We start from the raw sequence: 13,728 nt of genomic DNA, 5'->3' as shown, positions 1-13,728 counted from the left end.
TTTTACAGACTATGACGTCATACTTGAGACAATGTACCGGCTGGAGTGATGACGTCATGGAGGTTGACGTCACCAGGTGTGTTGTTGTAGCTGGAGTATTGTTAGTGTTGTGGCAGGTGACCGTCATCTTATTTCCAATCAGCCAGCCACAGTGGTTCACTACCATCCTGGATGGTGGTCAAAATATAGTCAACAATATTAGTAATGATGGCGTTATTTTAGGTGACATTAATGGCGGCAACTGTATTGGTGAGTTGGCGACTCATATAATAATGTGAGAGAAGTTGTCTTATGGTCACGTGAGTACCTGACCTTGTTCAAATGACAATGTTAATATATCATTATCATCATCATCTATGTGTAGTGATGATGATGATGAATGATGGTGTAAACATGACCCAGAAAGATGGGCCAGGAAGATGGTGGCTATTAGACACATTGGTTGTGGCAAGAAATATTGTGGAGACAAAGTTAGCGTTGTAACATATAGAACATGGGAGACCTGCACTCACACCCACCTACCCTCCCACCCAGCCACCCAGCCAACCACCCAGCCACCCACCCACACACCCACCAACCCACCAACCCACCCACCAACCCACCAACCCACCCAGCCACCCACCCAGCCACCCACCCACACACCCACCAACCCACCCAGCCACGCACACAACTGACCCCCAGCCAGCCACCCAGCCACCCAGCCACCCAGCCAGCCACCCACCCACCCAGCCACCCACCCACCAACCCACCCACCCACCCACCCACCAACCCACCAACCCAGCCGCCCACCAACCCACCCAGCCAGCCAGCCAGCCAGCCAGCCACCCAGCCAGCCACCCAGCCACCCTCCCACCCACCCACCCACCCACCCACCCACCCACCCAGCCACGCACACAACTGACCCCCAGCCAGCCACCCAGCCACCCAGCCACCCAGCCAGCCAGCCACCCACCCAGCCACCCACCCACCCACCAACCCACCCACCCACCCACCCACCAACCCACCCACCCAGCCAGCCAGCAAGCCACCCAGCCACCCAGCCACCCAGCCACCCACCCACCCAGCCAGCCACCCAGCCAGCCAGCCAGGGTGAGCCACATAACATGTAGCAGAGGAGGATGGGACAGCTGGTGTAGCAGGTCGACCAGCTGCTCTCCTTCTGGCAGCTGGTCGTTTTCTGTGATGAGAAAACGTTCTCTACTGACGCCCCGTACAGCAGCAGGTCAGGTTGGGCCACAACCAAGAGCCGGCCGGAGCCATTTGACCTCGTCGTCCACAAGTGCCCCATCCACAGGTGTGGGTCGGTGGGTGGGTGGGTGGGTGGGTGTGTGGGTGGGTGGGTGGGTCGGGGTGTTAAGGTGTGGTTTGAGCCCCACTGAGGAATGTTGACCCGGCCAACCAACCACATGACCTGACCTGACCTGACCTGAACCCCACTGAACATATCTCCTGAATCCAGACTTGCCACATCACTGATGATGATGACGTCAACACATCATGACGTCATCATCATCATCATGTCATCACTGATGATGACGTCAACACCACCACATCACACTTGCTGAGGTCATCATCATCATGATGTCATCACTGATGACGTCAACACCACCACATCACACTTGCTGAGGTCATCATCATCATCAACATGATGTTATCACTGATGACGTCAACACATGACACTTGGTGACGTCATCATCATCATGATGTTATCACTGATGACGTCAACACATGACACTTGGTGAGGTCATCATCATCATCATGATGATGTCATCAGTGATGACGTCAACACCACCACATGACACTTGGTCATGATGGTAGTCTTGTGTTGATGAGGTCAGGTCAGGTCAGGTCAGGCAGGTTTGGTGGCCGGGTGATTCTAAATATGGCTTCCTCCTCGTCCTCGTCCTCGTCCTCGTCCTCGTCCTCGTCCTGGTCCTCCTCCTCGTCCTCGTCCTCGTCCTCCTCCTCGTCCTCGTCCTCGTCCTCGTCCTCGTCCTCGTCCTCCTCCTCGTCCTCGTCCTCCTCCTCGTCCTCGTCCTCCTCCTCCTCGTCCTCGTCCTCGTCCTGGTCGTCCGTTGTTGTTCTCTGGTGATCGAGATATGATGATATACCAGTAATTGCTGTGTCACATACAACATACCATCATTATTGTTGCATCAAGACAAATGGCTTCCTACAAGTAGCATTTGTTGATGATTTAGGATTAAATGATGATGATGACATCCACAGATAATGGTGGTTGCCGGTGAGGCCAAACTAGAAAGTTATATATCATTGTTCTTCATGTCCTCACACATCTCACGTTTGTGCTCACCTGACCCACCACAATCACCTGCAATGATCCAGCACTAATACACCATCCTATGGGTATCCCAGTGTCCCAGGTATGGGTATCCCAGTGTCCCAGGTATGGGTATCCCAGTGTCCCAGGTATGGGTATCCCAGTGTCCCAGGTATGGTATCCCAGTGTCCCAGGTATGGGTATCCCAGTGTCCCAGGTATGGGTATCCCAGTGTCCCAGGTATGGTATCCCAGTGTCCCAGGTATGGGTATCCCAGTGTCCCAGGTATGGGTATCCCAGTGACCCAGGTATGGGTATCCCAGTGTCCCAGGTATGGGTATCCCAGTGTCCCAGGTATGGGTATCCCAGTGTCCCAGGTATGGGTATCCCAGTGTTCCAGGCATGGGTATCCCAGTGTCCCAGGTATGGGTATCCCAGTGTCCCAGGTATGGGTATCCCAGTGTCCCAGGTATGGGTATCCCAGTGTCCCAGGTATGGGTATCCCAGTGTCCCAGGTATGGGTATCCCAGTGTCCCAGGTATGGGTATCCCAGTGTCCCAGGTATGGTATCCCAGTGTCCCAGGTATGGGTATCCCAGTGTCCCAGGTATGGGTATCCCAGTGTCCCAGGTATGGGTATCCCAGTGTCCCAGGTATGGTATCCCAGTGTCCCAGGTATGGGTATCCCAGTGTCCCAGGTATGGTATCCCAGTGTCCCAGGTATGGGTGTCCCAGGGATCTTTCTTCCATGGTTCTTAAATCTTGGTGGAATGGTTGAGCCAGTTCCTCAGTTAGGTTGTCTGGCCAAGTGGGTGTGGAGGTAATGCACTTTGATGTTCATTTTACAGCCAAGTTGAGGGAAAGAAGATGGCAGGTTCTCCACTAGTTCAGGGTAGTTATCTGCTTTATGGTGACCAAGACAATTCCTTACAACCACAGTGAACGAAGACCATGCCTCTGCCTCAGCATTGGTCATTGAATCTTGGAAATGTGGGTCTTTCATGAGTTCCATGATTTGTGACCCGTCGACAATACCTGCCTTCACCTTCTCCGTGATCAGCGCTGGACATTTTCTGCATATGTAGTCAAAGCAGAGTGTTCTTCTTTGTTCCAAACCTTCACAAACTGTTTCATTAAACCTAGTTTGATGTGCAGTGGTGGTACAATGATCTTATCTCTGTCAACCAAGGGTTCTGCCATTACATTCTTGTCTCCAACCAACATGTTTTCTCTCAGAGACCATTGTTTTCTCAGCCAGTGCTCATCCTCAGCTCTACTATCCCAGAGACAGATAAAGCAGGGCTACTTGTTGTACCCACTCTGCTGACCCAGGAGAAAAGTCACCATCTTAAGATCCACACACATTAACCATTGGTCATGGTGGTATGATATCTTGTGTAAGACCAGGACGATTGTGTCCTGCTCTTCACTCATCATAGTTGAACCACCAATTGGGAGTGATCCATATTTGTTGTCATTGTGTAGAAGCACAACATTTTAAGCTCCACTTAGAACTACCTAAGCTCGTGAGTGGTCCATTTATTGATAATTGCATTATCTGAAAACCTGTATCTACTTGAAGGAAATGAAGGTCATAATCTTAGTCAGTGGCGTAAATATACCTTGATTCATGTCCAAAATCTGAGACACCAAAATGGTTTTATATATTTCCTCCCCAATATATATATATATATATATATATATATATATATATATATATATATATATATATATATATATATATATATATATATATATATATATATATATATATATATATATATATATGTGCATTATTACATGACAACTAGAGACTGAGTGTGAACGAATGGGGCCTTTGTTGTCTTTTCTTAGCGCTACCTCGCACACATGAGGGGGGAGGGTGTTGTTATTCCATGTGTGGCGGAGTGGCGATGGGAATGAATAAAGGCAGACAGTATGAATTATGTACATGGGTATATATGTATATGTCTGTGTGTGTACATATATGTATACATTGAGATGTGTAGATATGTATATGTACTGTGTGTGTGGACGTTTATGTATACACATGTGTATGTGGGTGGGTTGGGCCATTCTTTAGTCTGTTTCCTTGCGCTACCTCGCTAACGCGGGAGACAGCGACAAAGCAAAATGAATAAATAGGAAGTGAAGTGTTTTAGATATCTGGGAGTGGATCTGGCAGCGGATGGAACCATGGAAGCGGAAGTGGATCATAGGGTGGGGGAGGGGGCGAAAATTCTGGGAGCCTTGAAGAATGTGTGGAAGTCGAGAACATTATCTCGGAAAGCAAAAATGGGTATGTTTGAAGGAATAGTGGTTCCAACAATGTTGTATGGTTGCGAGGCATGGGCTATGGATAGAGTTGTGCGCAGGAGGATGGATGTGCTGGAAATGAGATGTTTGAGGACAATGTGTGGTGTGAGGTGGTTTGATCGAGTAAGTAACGTAAGGGTAAGAGAGATGTGTGGAAATAAAAAGAGCGTGGTTGAGAGAGCAGAAGAGGGTGTTTTGAAATGGTTTGGGCACATGGAGAGAATGAGTGAGGAAAGATTGACCAAGAGGATATATGTGTCGGAGGTGGAGGGAACGAGGAGAAGAGGGAGACCAAATTGGAGGTGGAAAGATGGAGTGAAAAAGATTTTGTGTGATCGGGGCCTGAACATGCAGGAGGGTGAAAGGAGGGCAAGGAATAGAGTGAATTGGAGCCATGTGGTACCATACCGGGGTTGACGTGCTGTCAGTGGATTGAATCGGGGCATGTGAAGCGTCTGGGGTAAACCATGGAAAGCTGTGTAGGTATGTATATTTGCGTGTGTGGACGTATGTATATACATGTGTATGGGGGTGGGTTGGGCCATTTCTTTCGTCTGTTTCCTTGCGCTACCTCGCAAACGCGGGAGACAGCGACAAAGCAAAAAAAAAAAATAAATAAATAAATATATATATATATATATATATATATATATATATATATATATATATATATATATATATATATATATATATATATATATATATATATATATATATATATATATATATATATATATATCAAAAAAACCTACGATCTACTTTACAAGACAAACAAGTAATTCAGAAGTTTGGCTACATTGAATTTCATAATTTCGAATATTTTGATGAGAGAGAGAGAGAGAGAGAGAGAGAGAGAGAGAGAGAGAGAGAGAGAGAGAGAGAGAGAGAGAGAGAGAGAGAGAGAGAGAGAGAGAGAGAGAGAGAGAGAGAGAGAGAGAGAGAGAGAGAGAGAGAGAGAGAGATACAGTCTGGGCCCAGCCCGAGCTGTAGGGGATAGAAAACCTCCAAGATAACACTAGCCAGACTCTAAGAACATTTAACATCATAAGAACATTATCCAGTTGTCTTTTACTTATCAGGAAATACGTTTGTATGCAACTCTTAGCTGATAAGAGATGTTTGATCTCTTATCACCCAGAACTCACCACGAGGAGGTGGTTGCATGTCGAGTTCCATAATTTTTTCCCGTTTTAAATAAATATTTTAATTTCCTCTAAAATAAAGGTCTATCCCGCTTTAAGCTATGTAAAGATAATAATTTCCTCTAAAACAAAGTTCTTTCCCATTATATTACAAGTAAAATTTCCTCTAAAACAAAGTTCTTATTGTGAGGTAGATAGTTGAGGAAGGGCACCTCATTTCCTGCCCTTCCTCTGGTTCCGTTGGCCCCCTCCTCTGGTACGCCTCCGGCGGACTGACCTCATCACCTTCTTCAGCTCACCAATAATAAGTGGCAGAGCTGGTCTCTCTGAGGGGTCGCTGTGGGTCGCTGTTTGGTAAAGATCCTGGAGGCTTTCCCGCACACCCTGCTTCCTGACCAGGATGGACACGTGCCTCATTAGATGCCCAAAAGAGAAGACGTCACTGGCTGGGGAGACCGGCTTGCGCTCCCTGACCTCAGGGGCCAACCACAGGTCAGGAACAGCGGAGCAGAGATGTTCACTCTTGTTGTCTTACCTCTGTTGTACATTCAGCAATTTGAGTGGTGGCAATCCAGTTTCAAGTATCATATGGATCTTGACTTCATCAACTCTGGTGCTTTTCTGAGCACTGTATTCCAACCCTTAACTAGCTTATGTGTGGTCTAAGCTGGCTTATGCCTCCTGCTTTGATTACTTATCTGATCTTAAGTCTTATCTAGAATGCCATGAATCATTTTCAATATGTCTTCATAGATTTGTGTTTATTCTCCATAGATTTGAAACATTTTAACAGCCTAGCTTGTATACTATACTTTGAGCGCTGCACATAAACCATTTCTAAATTTAACAAAGAATCCACCTCACTTGTGACATCTAACCCCTTAATCAAAGCATTTAACTATGGTTTAGGTTCAGATTTATCTGAACGTCATTTAACCCCAACAAATCTGTCATCTAATTGAAGATCTTCATGATCTAAATATGTGGGAACATCAAATATGATAATCTTAGTGCATGTCTGCCTTCCAGCTGGTCCCTCCATAATATCACCTTCAGAACCACAAGTGGGTAAGAAATCTAACAGTATCATTGATCTTGACAGACACATTTCGTTCTTCCTTGAACGAAACCTTAAAACTCCTGTGGTATCTATAGAGTCGTACTGCTTCCTGTAGCTTCTGGTGAAACTCCAGATGTACTGTAAATGGGGAAATATGGCCTCAACCTACCCAAAGATCACTGTCTCTAGCTCTCCGCCTCCAGAGTTAATTCTCTCCATTTCCTCGTCATGCCTATCACTCAGGCGAGAAGGATAACTAACCCTTTAACACTTTGTTATCAGTGTTTTCCCCCTTTCCTCTCACCAGAGATACTTTTACCCTTTGTGTTTATCACCCCGATACCATCTCGAAGCTTCGTTCATCCCCCTTTGGGCACCCGGGACCATCATTCATGGTCTTAGTTGATGAATTTTGACAATAGTGTTATTATTACCCCTCGATTTTCTCGTCTTAAGACTTGGTATGAAGTGGTTTCTAACCCCCTCCAATTCTAATTCAAAGCCTTGCCCAAGTTATGGGGACACTTGGAGGAAGAGGTACGTCAGGTCAAAAACCCAGACTCAATAATCAACTTTACAGTTAAGGAATATATTAATATAACGATCGTCAACATTTGACAACTTCAATACATATTCTGAACTTACTATTCCTCGCTACTTGGGCCTACAACTTTATTTCTAAGCACAACACCAGCCCAATGGTATGAGATATAGAGAAACGCATGTGGAACTGCAGACGAAGAAGCCCTGGAGAAAGTAGGAATCCAACCCTAGATAAACACAACTTTTGAATCAACGCTCACGTTTATTGAAATTAAAAAAGAAATCTTTTTGCTACTTAGCGTTGCTTTGGTCTTGCATTGCTTCAAGAGGGCTGCCAGCAGCAGTGGTTGAAGTGTGGCAATGGTCAAATCATTAGATAAATGACTCCCACCTGAGTGACAGCTGTAACTACATGGTTTGGTCAGATACAAGGCCTCCCCCCATCACTTCCACCATCTTTGACCAAACTTAAAACTCCTTTACCCCCAGTATGGCTGGCTCCATCGGTATTATTACCATTTGGAACCATCAGCCAATTTTCTTGGATTTGGATGAATTTTGTTTTTTTTCCGAAGCGTTTGTCGCCGTTGCCGGGAATTTAGCCCTTACATGGGAGCTCCGGTTGTCGCTGTGGTATTTAGTTCGCCAAATAACTTCTTTATAAATGAAGTCCATTACAAAGTAAAGCATCATAAGTGCATCCAATGAAGTCCATTACAAAGTAAAGGATAATACGTGGATGCAGCCAGGATACTTCTCCGTGGTGGGGCTCGCTACGTGGTTGGTGGATGTGGCCCTCCCCGCCACATGGTCACAGTGGTTGACCTAGTTAACGTCAACACATTACGAGGTCAACCTTCACCAAATCCATATGGCGTTCATACCAGCTTCACCCATATTCCATTTCCTCCAATTCCACTTCTGGGTATTCCACCTCCATATCCACACAGCCAAATTCCACTCCATCCATGACTTCCACGTCCGGGTATTCCACCAATTCCACTCCATCCATCTCTTCAACGTCTGGGTATTCCACCTCCATATCCACATAGCCAAATTCCACTCCATCCATCACTTCCACGTCTGGGTATTCCACTTCCATGTCCACACAGCCATAGCCCATGTCAAATACATGGACATATTCAAATTCCATCTCCTGGACAAAGGAGAGTCGTCCTACCTCGTTGGTGAACATTATTATATTGAAGTGTTCGAGGAAAGGTTGAGGGAGCTTGCAAGGCGGAGCAGAGATGTTCACTCGACAGAGGTCACAGCTCAAATGATGCTCTCGGTCCCGGCTTCCGCCCTTATATAACCTGGGAACTGATCATATCCTAGCATAGCTTAATATAGAGAAGTCTAATATAGTGAAGTCAATACTTTAATACAGTTAAGTTTACTTCTCAATAGTTTAATAGTTTGATAGTGCCTGACAACAGTTCCTTCACCCGTACAATGTCCCGTCACAGAACACAAGGATTGTCATTATAATTCGTTTTTATCAGCAGAAATTAGATTTAAGTGACTAAAGATAAGTGGTTTAATATGTTATGTGTGTTCTCTGTCATCATAAAGATGGCCATCCACCCTGATGTGTAAAGAAAACATCAATTTTGCCGAGGCTGTGGTGAAGATAAGAACACAATGATATGATAATGTGGTCATACAATGGTGTAGTCAAGATGTTGTGTTACAGCTAAGTAGTGGAGATGGGAGCGTAGTGAAGAGGAGGATTTAGTAAAAATATATATGTTTCTTCACGCTGAGCCATTCCATATAGATGAATATATCTATAATCTAATTGCGGTGATTTACCATATGACTTTAACAGCACCAGCCAGCAGGAAAAATGTCGGATATAGGAGTGACTGAATATTTTGTCGGGTACAGAAATAATTGAATATTTGGTACGATCGATCAAAATGCTTTTTATAGGCAAATTATTTCTGATTTTTCAAATGATTTTTTCCATCTGTTGGAACTGGTTTAAGTAATTAAAGATATGAAAACCGATGGAAAAGTTCAGTTTAACGCTTTTACGAATGTCTTGCTGCGTGTTTGGGAAGAGCAGTAAACTACAGGAATATATTAGTCTAATGTGCCCTGCTCGTCCAACAGCAGATATTGTATGGTCTGAGACATTATTTCTGGTGAAGGCGGATTCTCTCCGGCATTGCGTAAATCACTTCCACAAACTTGCGCCATTTTGCACACAGATCCGATATGATGCATTTCCCAGCTCTGTTACGATATGGACCCTAGTTATCCTAGCCTAGCCTAGCCTAAATAAAAAGGTGTGGAATAATGAGCAACATTTCTCCTTCATTACAAGTGATAATAAACCTAGGCTATACAGCAACCAGGAACGTCCATATTTGTCTAACTTCTCACATGTCTGTGTCATCTGTCTGCAAACATGTCGACCATTACCATGAGGGCAATTGCGGCTTTTGATTTTGAATATCACACGTATCCTCTCTGCCGTGAGATCTTCATACTTAAATAGAATGGTGGGCCGTAAGAAATATATGTCCATCGAAGGATAACTATATGGCTCAGTTCCATCATCAGTTTCTAAGAAAACTGAAAAGGTGAGGTCCCAACTAGATTGGAACTCGGGTTCCTGGATTTAGAGTCGAGAGTGCTAACCCTTACACCATGGGACCTGATAAGAAAAGATGTGATTTCATCTAAATGTTTTACATATAATCAACAAAAGGCCATTCCTCCTTCCCTGCCTGCAGGGTTCAAGGTTTTCTAGAAGGTTCTCGAAGATTCTGGGTAGGAACTGCCATTGAGAGGACGTAGTTATACGTATCATTAATGATATTGTTGTTGACTTTCTGATATAGGAAGATAGATAGAAAGATACATCGATAGATAGATAGGTAAAAAACAGATATTAGATGGATCGATAGATACGTAAGTCTGTATATGTCAACTTTCACAGAAATCATTGATATCTGCGTTATTCTGCAAGAAATACATGTACATGGATGTAGTGATAATATGGGTTAGGTATAAGACCAGTCGTGTTGAGATTATAGTGAATGTGACCATTGACTTCAGCCTTAATGGTGTAGTGAAGATAAAGTTGTAGTGAAGATAAATCTTGAAGTGACTCATAAGGTTGTTGTGAGTACAAGGATGCATCGTAAATGAGTACTTCCTACCTGAAAGTCAACAATTACAAAATTGATCAAGTATAACAACATCCTCGGACAACCAACTACAAACACCAACCATAGAGTGAACCTGACTGTCACCTAACGACGACCTCTCAAAGGTAATGATCTTACCAGAATCTTCGAGAACCTTCTAGAAAACCTTGAACCCTGCAGGCAGGGAGGGAGGAATGGCCTCTGGTTGATTATATGTAAAACATTTAGATGAAATCACATCTTTTCTTATCAGGTCCCATGGTGTAAGGGTTAGCACTCTGGACTTTGGATCCAGCAATCCGAGTTCGAATCTCGGTGGGACCTCATCTTTTCAGTTTTCTTCGATACTGATGATGGCCACATTATTCTGTACGTTATATATACATTCATATATATACATTAATATGTATATATAAACATATATATGGAACAATATGGTTTTATCAATAGCCAGAGACCATTCCTCCCTCCTTGCCTGCAGAGTTCATAGTTTTCTGGAAGGTTCTAGAAGATTCTGGTGAGATAATTGCCATTGAGATGACACTGTTATGCTTCATATATCAATGATTTTATTATTGTTGACTTTCAGTTAAAGATAGATAAATAGATAGATAGACAGATACATAGTTAGATTGATAGACTGATAGAGCGATATTTAGATAGGTATATTGATAGATAAGTTTCATCAATACTGTATCTTACGCCATCTCCTGTTGCTGGACATATGTTCAACCAGCATTGGGAAAACCTCCAGTAGACCTTAATGTATAGCAAGATAATAACAAAACCTGCAATAAAAGAATACGATCAACTCCCCAGTGCAGAAATATTGTGACCAGAATGTCTTCTAGCAAGATGTCAGACGCTTCCACGGGAATCACAAACATAACATCAAATATCTGAAAGTCAACAATAACAAAACTAATGATTATAATGAAACTATAACAAGAAAAATGATAAACAAATGGAAAATAGTGCTCTAGATTATGCTTCTAGAAAACAAACTTTAACGAAAACTGTGAAAAGAAATACCCATCTGGCTGATACGACACAGTAAAAGAACCATCCCACAACCAACTCTAAACTGAACCTGACTGTCCCCTAACAACGTCCTCTCAATGGTATTTATCTTACCAGAATCTCGTAGAACTTTCCAGAAAATCAAGAACTCTGCAGGCAAGGAGGGAGGAATGGCCTCTGGCTGCTGATGATAACCACATTATTCTATATATATACTTTTACCTACAACCGAAGGTTGACCGGCCAGCCCAAGTGGCTACAGAGGTTGTATCCATGAAAGAAACGGACCCACCAGCAGACGAATTCGGTTGGAAGGTTGTATCGAAGAAGAAGAAAAAGAAGGTTGCCCAACCAGCCCAACCAGAAGGGTGTAGCAAAGAAACGAAAGAAGGCTGCTCAACCAACCTGGGTGGTAGTAAGGATGGCTGCTCCACAACCCCAGGTCGTTAGGCAGACTGTAGCCATGGAAGAAAGAAAGGCTGCTTGTCCACCAGCCCAGGTACCGAGTGTGCGTGTAGCTATGCTGGCTGACCTACCAGCCCGGGTAGATAGCTACGCCCAGATGGCTATGTCGGGTGCAGCAAAGAAGCAAACCCCACAACTACTCCACGAGGTTTGCAAGCCTGCACCCAAAAAGATGAAGACGAAGGTTGCCACACTACCCAATGCACCACCACATGTCTAGAAAGGGAAAAGGTAGACAGAATGGCTGCAGGTCCCACTCCAACAACAAAATCACCTTTAGAGCTAAGTTCCATCCATTATTAAAAAAAAAAAAAATATATATATATATATATATATATATATATATATATATATATATATATATATATATATATATATATATATATATATATATATATATATATATATATGTATGTATATATATATACATATATATATATATATATATATATATATATATATATATTTTTTTTTTTCTCAATTTTTTTTAATTTTCCAAAAGAAGGAACAGAGAACGGGGCCAGGTGAGGATATTCCCTCAGTGGCCCAGTTCTCTGTTCTTAACGCTACCTCGCTAACGCGGGAAATGGCGAATAGTTTGAAAAAAAAAAAAAAAAAAAATATATATATATATATATATATATATATATATATATATATATATATATATATATATATATATATATATATATATATATACATATATATATATAAACTACATTGCAACTTACATATATATAGAAACATCAAGTTTCACTATATTACCTTTACTATATTTAAATATAAACAAGGTCTAACCGAGGTTACTTGGTTGAGCAAGACGTGAGAATATCATCAATTGGCCCTCCAGCCCTGGGTTGAAATTGTCGTCCTGACGTGTGTAACTTCGCCTGACCCAATCCACGTCTTCAATGGCTTTCTGTTACTACAAACGGGATTACAAAGGAAAGGCTTCCTTTGTTAGTTTCATGAATACCTTCGTTCAAATGAAGGGAAAGACTATTACTATGAAGCGGTACCTTATCAGCAGGAAAGAGCTGCAGCAACGGTATGAAAGTTACTGCAAGATACATAACGAGCCCGTGGCTTCCAACGTAAACATCGGCCGCCATTTGGGTTCACTCGGCATCATGTGTGACACCAAGATTGGACCCGTTGGGAAACAGGAACGATACTATTCTGGTATCATGTGGCTCGATGGCGCAGGATCACCAACTGAAATGCAAAGAAAATGGAGAAAGCCGCCCAAACGTATCATGAAGGCCGTGCAAGAGAAGATCGAGAGGAATTGGTTGAGAGACGATATCGCTCACAGTATATTGAAATTTATACCCAAGACTTCCCCTGATCTCCAGACACAGCCAGCCACAGAAACCACCAGCCCCGCTTCCCAGACACAGCAAGTCACAGAGACCACCAGCCCCGCTTCCCAGACACACCAAGTCACAGAGACCACCAGCCCCGCTTCCCAGACACAGCAAGTCACAGAGACCACCAGCCCCGGTCCCCAGACACAACCAGTCACAGAGACCACCAGCCCCGATCTCCAGACACAGCCAGACACACAGCCCACCAGCCCCGTCCCCAACAATGAGCCACAAGATCCTGATATTGAGAAGACAAATGAATTTCTCGATGATTTTTTGCTTTCACTGGAGAAGAACTGATGAGTTCCTTATAGACAAGACAAAATGTTAAAAAAGGAATCTAAATAAGTTCACTTATGGAGTGAGATCTTTGA

General features: G+C 43.5%; 1 non-coding gene across 1 annotated transcript; it reads left to right on the top strand.

Annotated features, from left to right (window-relative positions):
- Positions 1–10,754: 10,754 nt before the first annotated feature.
- Positions 10,755–10,826, top strand: TRNAQ-UUG (transfer RNA glutamine (anticodon UUG)). Its single transcript has one exon. It is a non-coding gene; the product is annotated as a tRNA-Gln (tRNA).
- The last annotated feature ends 2,902 nt before the right edge of the window (positions 10,827–13,728 follow it).

This window comes from Panulirus ornatus, chromosome 42, assembly GCF_036320965.1.
Source record: "Panulirus ornatus isolate Po-2019 chromosome 42, ASM3632096v1, whole genome shotgun sequence".
NCBI classification, from domain to species: Eukaryota; Metazoa; Arthropoda; class Malacostraca; order Decapoda; family Palinuridae; genus Panulirus; species Panulirus ornatus.
This window is presented reverse-complemented; position numbering and strand designations above follow the sequence as displayed.